The following is a 7,481-nucleotide window of genomic DNA, read 5'->3' on the forward strand; positions in this document are numbered from 1 at the left end:
AAGATGTTGAACCAATTAAAATTCACTGCAATTCAAATTAGCTTAATCAAAAAGGTAACCTGATTGGCTCAAGTAACTGAATAATTTATATTGTCTGGTTCAGGTAAAACTTGATCCAGGGTGTGACCCGGGACATGATTTTTCAATTCAGCATTTTCATTACTGATTCTATTAGAAATGTCTCTATTAAGCATTACTGAGGATATAGCTACATCCTTAGCTCCCTTTACCTTGTTTGTTGTTGCTGTTGTTGTTTTGAGATAGGGTCTCATGAAGTTGCTAGGTGTCCAGGCTGGGCTCAAGCTTTCAATCCTCTTGCCTCAGATTATAGGTGTGTGCCACCATGCTCAGCTAGTTCCATTCTTAAGCAAGCTCTCCCTTCCTGTGCCTGAAATGGATGCAAATTGCTCCAAGAACTGTTTATATCGAAGCCCAAATCCAGAGATGACATTTCTAGTAGGTTTAGAATCAATTACTGTGCCCAGGGGACCAGAATATAAAGATGGTCTAGACCTTGGTTACATGCTTCACACGTAAGTCATGGAGATGGGGGAAGGAGATAGACATCACTGCCTTCCTCAAGCCCATGGACTAGGAGTAAAATATTTACTCCACATAGCTGAGCTATAAAGGACATTTCTAAAAGCCTACCTACTCCAGCAAGTCTGTAAGCCTGTTTTTTCAAAGACAGCTATGAGAAAATGAAGAATTAATAAAGGAAATAAGGAGGAATGCTAATAAAAGAAGGTCAAAGGGTATTTGACCTTGGGGCAAGGGTAGCACTAGAGCTGTAGGGGTCAAAGTTCATCCTACAAGTTCTCAAACTCCAAAATCATCATCTCTATCTGAAATTTCATTCCAGGGAGGCTCCCGTATGATGAATTTTTAAATCCAGGTATTCTCTAGAGCCTACAATTCATTAACTGAGGCAGAATCAATCCATTTTATTCTCTGATATTTTTTAAAACTATCATCCCAAGTATTGTTGGTTGCAGGAGAGGTAGATTAAATGTAAAAAAAAAATTCCTTACTGGAAAAAAAATTAAAAAATATAATTTCCAGGCCAAGAATGAGGAACTACTCTTAATGGAATGTGAAAGTTAATCCTTGGAAAGCTGAGGTTCTAATTTGGAAACCCAGTCACATTGCCTTAGAACATTCCTTTGGAAGGTTTAGTTGAAGTTGGGGAGACTTCTGGGAATTTATGCTAAGGATATTCTTGCTTACATACATGCCAGGTTATTCATTACAGTATTGTTTGTAATAAATAGCAAAGACTGGAAACAACTCAAGTGTCTATCAATGAGGGAATGGTTAAATAAACTATAGCATATCCTACGTTGTAACGCTGTGCAGCTGTTTACAAGAATGAGGAAGCTCTGTCAGTACTGATATGAACAATCTCCAAGATTCATGCTAAAAGGACAAGCAAGAAATAGATCAGGGGATACAATATGCTACCTCTTCTGTAAGAAATGGGAAAGAAATAATGTACAAAAATTGCCTGTATTAACTTAAAGAAACAGGAAGGATACACAGAGAAACCAATGTAATTAGTTATTTCTACTGATGAGGGTTGGTGGGAGCTGAGTATGAGGGTCAGAGTGGGAGAGAGACTTTTTACTCTGTATCTTTGCATTTTGATTTGTGATATATATACATGTATATATACATACATGTGAGATATATATATATACATACATATATATACATATATGTATATATCTATATTAAGAGAAGTAATTCAGGAGTCATATGGTAATTTCACAAACCTTATCACTGTAATTAATAATAGAGACCTAAATTGATGCTCAACCAAAGGCATACTGTTGGAAGGGTTCTTGAAGTAGGCAGCTCCAAGAGAAGTCCACACCACACAGATTCCCATTTTCCTTAGCTAAGTACACTGCCTCCTCTGTTCAATATCTTTAGTGTCCTGGCTTTTTTTTATATATCCTCTTTCTTCTTCTCTAAAAAAAAAAAGTCAGAGATCATAGAAGATGCTGCTGACAATTTTTATGTTTTATTGACTCATAACGAGTTAAATGAAAGCACTGCCTAGTATGTGCACTGTTGTGCATATTCCTACATGCTGAGAAAGTTCACTAGTCATCTTTCCAAGAAGTGGGACTCCTGGTTCACATTGGGTTAGGAGTTTCTTTTTGATGCTCTCAAGGCATCAAGGGCATAGTTTTGTCATTGTGCTTGAAACATTCCACAGGACTTACTAGGGAATGTGGCAATCATTCCCACTAGTGGGTGAGTCTTTTGAGGAACAAGGACTGGGTTTTATTCATTGAGTTTTGTATTCTTAGAGCCCATCCCAGTACCTGCTATGGAACTGGTACTCCCATGAGCTGAACTTTCAGCCACCTAACCACTCATCTTTGGTGGCTTTCCCCTGCTTACCTCATGAAATCCAGGAGTAAGCCTATTCAGTGCTATGTGGGAAACATACCTTGAAATCTACTCTGCTTTGCCATTTTCAGTGCTATTGCCCTACCCAGACCCCCAGTACCAGCAGCTGGCCTGTCGTCTGATCTCTCTCCTACTACCCATGGAATGCATTCTCCATCTGTAGTTAGGGTGATCTTTTAAAAAAACAAAATCATTTAGCATCCCGATTAAAAGCCTTCAAAATCTTCCTATTACAGTTAGAACAAAATTTAAACTCTTTACCCTGATCTTCAAAACCTTAAGTGATCTGGCCCCCATCTGCCTGGTTTCAAGCCTACCCCAGCCCTGGCTTCCTCCGCCTCATGCTGGCCTTCTTTCAGTTCCTGTTCCTGTTGCAAGGGCTTCATCAATGCTCTTCTCTCTCCCTGAAACACTCTTCCACCGGAATTTTGTGTTTCAGCGCCTTTGAGTCATGAAGGCTCAAGTCCTGCTTCCGGGAGGCTTATGCTGACCACCCCAGTTACATCATTGTTTTATGCTATTTGGAGTAACTCTTAACTAAATAGATTAGAATCCCTGCTGGTTTGTGTTTACTACCACCATTATAACTAAGTTTTATAAAGTCTCTTATTCATCTTTGTATAACCAAGTACTTTAGAATAGGGCTGGGCCTATAATTGTCCTAAAAAAAATTCTGTTGAGTAGGTAAGAGACTTGAAAACTAATCATGGATAAAAGATAGATTTTGCCAGATGTGACAGTATATGCCTGTGATCCCAGCACTCAGGAGGCTGAGGAAGGAGGATCACTGCAAGTTTGAGGCTAGGCTGGGCTATACAGTGAGTTCAATGCTAGCCTGAATTACACAGCCAAATCCTGTCTCAAAAAAAAACAAAAAATTTTATTTCGTTTCTCCAGTGACTTCTTTATATGACTACTTAATTGTAAAGGCAATAGATAATTATAAAAAGAAATGAGTATGGCATGATTGGCTTTTGAAGAAACATTGTAGAAAGGCTAAGAGGTAATAACTGGGAGAATATGATTCTGCAAGACAGTAACTTCCCTCATAAGCAAGCTGTGGAGCAGGTAAGCACTGACACAACATTAAGGAGAGGGGCAAGAACACAACCAGCAGTTGGTTTTGTATGCAGGTGCTCAAAATCCACCAGGACACAGCTTTGTAATTACAGTAAGTTCCCAACCTACAAACCAGTTCTGTTCCGAGAAAATGTTTTTTAAGTTGGATTCATTTGTAAGACCAACAAAGTGAGTCTTACACATTTTACACAAATATACAATGTAAAACATAGAAAAACCAAACACATGCATATCAATACAGTAAGTCCCCGACTGTACCATACTACTAGACACCATCTCACCACATAGAAGCACTCAGCAACACAAGCGTGACAATGTCCTGTGGACACATGAGCTATTTCTGTGGTTTGCATCTACAAACGGTTATCATTCAAGGTCTGTTCCTATCTGGGAAAGTTCCCAACTCAAATGTTCGTAAGTCAGGAACTTACTGTATAGCTGTTTTTAAAATTACAATTCTGTGAGTGAATTAACAAGCTCAGAGAAGTTCTGCACCTTGCATCAGATGGCACAGTAATGACTGATGAAATATTTCATTTGAAGAGTTCTCCTGAGTCACCTGTTCTCCTTCACCATGTTGTGTACTGAGTATGATAAATGTACATGCAACATGCTGGGGGAAGTTAAGCCCTAAAGAGAGGAGGACTATTTTTATGCTAGAGGTCTGAAAAGACTTCACCAAGGAAAACTCATTGAAATGGGACTATGAGACATGAAGAGGAGGCACAGTGCAGGCAAAGGTAAAAATGCTCTCCTCACGGGAGCTGAGCAGTTTAGAAGGGGAGGCTAGTGCCACACTGTAAAAGATATTCAGGGCTATTTTGCCTGTCGTTGGGCAGTTCAGGAAAGCAGGGCAGTGACACAGACAGATTTGGGTTTTCAAAAGAAATTAGATCGGCAGGTTGGTGAGTAAACTGGAGTATGGAGAAAGCAGGGGAAGGAAGAGGCAAGTAAGATAGTTAAGATAAGTGTCTGGAAGATAGAAATGTTTGTGTGCATTAGAATCACTGATGTTGTGAAGTGGAAAATTGGGAAAGAGAAAAGATTTTGTTTAAAGATTCTTCTAAAACACTTCTACAGTACACGTCTTGGTAGATAGTGATTGCCTCCATCAAAGCAGAGTATAAAAAACCAGTCTGAGGAGGAAACAGTAGATGGGAGGTGGGAGCTCCCTTGTAGTTTAGTGAAAGTATGTGCTATGAGTCCTGAATGGTCTGAGATGTCCTTCTATAACACCTGGCTTACATATGAAGCAGATAAACAAAACCGTGGCTAGAGACTTTGAAAGCAAGGTTGAGCTAGAGTTCTAAATTTTGGCACCATCTAAATCCACGTTGACAGCTGGAGGTAGAGGTCAATGATAGAGAACTTACCTCCCAAGCATGAGGCCCTGGGTTTAATCCTCAGCAGCAAAGAAACAAATAAAAATTCTTAAGTTGAATTAAAATTCCTACTGTGAAGGGGCACAGAGCCTTTTTTGGGGTGCTAGGAAAGTTCTATATTTTTATTCTGGTGTTTCCATTTGGAGAGTTCTGCATTCAAAGACTCCCCACACGCCTGCCTCTGTCCTCGGCCCACATCACCCAAGCAAGACCACATGGGTCACCGTCCCTATTTGGAGCAGCTGAGACAATAAATGTACTTGGAGAGTATAACATGATTCATCTCCGAACAAGAAATTTTTCTTATTGACTGATTTTAGGCTCATGGCCAATTTGGTCTCCTCATTTGGCACCATTCCTTCAGCATCACTTCTGAACTGTCCTTTCAGTGCTCAGCTTAAAACCTACTTTATAAAAAAATCCATTTCTAATTTGACAGAAAGAGATGAAATTCAATACTTACATTCAGCCACAGTGTAGAACAATTCACTATGAGTATACACTCAACCCAATTTGGGTATTTATGTTAGAATCTCAGTTCTATCATTTATGAAGCCTTTGTGACCTTGAAGAAAATGGGGTTAATAAAACCTACATTATGGTGGTGAGGAGTACGATAACATAAGTGAAAATCCTAAGGATGGCAGACTTCTCAAACCTGACTATGCTTTCTAAACCATTTGGTCTATATACGTTTCTTGAAAGTAAGAGCAATGTTTCTTGGGTTTTGTACTCTCACCTACACTAATTCAGTGCCATAATATCCTCAGGAGATGTTGAAGAATTATATTTAGGAAGTGAGCAGCTCAAGGATAAAGTTGAAAAATATTTACGCAATAAATATGTAGATGAAAAGAGATTGTTCTAGGGAGATGAACAAAAAAAGAAATTTGATTTGGACGTGGTGGCAAAAGTCTTTCTTTACATTTCTTCTTTCTATTCACTTAAATTATTTATCTTGTCGAAAAGAGGGTAAAGTGTCATCCTGCTGAATGTGGAGCTGTGAAAGAATCTGCCAGTACACCTGGTATTGATTCATGCCAGCTGGGACAGGAGCTTAGCTTCTCAGTGTTTTACTATTATGGTTTCCTAGGCTGGGCAGCTAGCTGGGTGCCTAATAATGATAAAACCCACAATAATACTTCATAATTACGTACAGTCATTTGCCAGAACTTGGATTTAATTACAATGACTATGATGGACCTGGCAATATCCTATTCCCTTTTGGGGTGCTATACCCAAGGGCCTGGAAATACAAAGTGAAGTGGCAACTGCAGCTTTCTCCTGCAGGGCCAATCCTGGCAGTTGACCCAGAGTTCCCTGGGTTTGAAGCTCATTATCTGAAACAAAGAGTACTTTTAAATTGCTTACATGTACTTGGCACTGTAAAGTAAAGTAGTATTTATTAAGCAACTACTGCCACCCATGGGGCACAGGATCCTGGAATGCCAAGCTTGGAAGCCAGGCACCAACACAGGCGATGTCATTCATGACCTCTCCTCTGCCTCCAAGTATCACTGCCACTACAATCAGACTGATGAATTCACTGGCTTTTCCTTGCTTATATGGGCTGGACATACTTTTATGGTAGTCTGATTTAAGAAGTATCAAGGGACTCACCAATTCACTTAACACTCATTTGTGAACACCTATTCTGAGCCAAGGCGCTGAAGGGCCACCAAGATGTGTACAATATGATCCCTGACCTCAAACAGTTTATTATCTAGTTGAGGAATTTGCAGCTGCAATATAAAAGTATAAAAAGAAAGGTAAGTCCTAGTAGATGAAAGGAAATGAAAGAACACCAGGTGAAAGGTTCAGAGCAATTTCCCTTGAAAAGATGGAAGATCAGAAGAGGGGCCGGGGAAACTGTGGTGAAGAGCTGGGCAGCAACTTTTCGAGATTCTGCTGGGTTTCCATTTACTGTCTTCATTAACACTTACCATTCCTGATTTGTCTTGTTAATTTATTCATACACCATTTGTCATTTTGTTCACCACTAAATTCCAAGTATATAACATAATACCTGGCACACACTAAAGTATTTTTAATAAATGTTGGTCTAATGAATAAATGACAGAAGTGAAGTGGTGGCAGTGGACAGGAAACGACATTTAATAAATCACACAATAAAGTGAGAAGGGATCAAGTGTTAGTTTTGTCACTGTAACAAATACTTGTGATGACCATCTTATTAAAAGTTTAACTTTATAATTTTGCAGTATCCAGTTCATGATAGGGTGGGTCTATTGCTTTTAGGACTTCAGTAGGGATAGGGGACATCATGTTGAGAGCTCAAGGTGGAGTAAACCTGTTCTTATCAAGCCCAAGAGAAAAAGGTAGAGACTAGGTCCCATAATCCCCTTTGAGGGCACAACCCCAATAACCTAAAATCTCCCACAATGTCCCACCTTTTAAAAGTTCCAGTACCTCTCAATATTGTAGGCCAAGGGCTCCTGGGGAACATTCCAGATCCAAACGATAGCAGATAAGGAGATGTTGGACCAGTGAGGAAGTAGATGGAGAATTATTACCAGTTTCAGCCTTAGATAAGTGGAGTAGATGGCAATACTATAAAAAAAAAAAAAAAAAGAAAAAAAA

At 39.4% G+C, this 7,481-nt stretch overlaps 1 long non-coding RNA gene across 1 annotated transcript in view; it reads right to left on the minus strand.

The window, feature by feature from the left end:
* Positions 1-288: 288 nt before the first annotated feature.
* LOC104856396 overlaps positions 289-7,481 on the minus strand; it is an 8,889-nt gene continuing 1,696 nt past the window's right edge. The window contains exons 2-3 of the long non-coding RNA XR_778623.3: positions 7,311-7,451; positions 289-388 (exon numbers count right to left, since the gene is read on the minus strand). This is a non-coding gene — a long non-coding RNA (uncharacterized LOC104856396). The remainder of the gene's footprint in view (positions 389-7,310; positions 7,452-7,481) is intronic.

This window comes from Fukomys damarensis, unplaced genomic scaffold, assembly GCF_012274545.1.
Source record: "Fukomys damarensis isolate Sample0158 unplaced genomic scaffold, DMR_v1.0_HiC HiC_scaffold_2, whole genome shotgun sequence".
Lineage (NCBI taxonomy): Eukaryota > Metazoa > Chordata > Mammalia > Rodentia > Bathyergidae > Fukomys > Fukomys damarensis.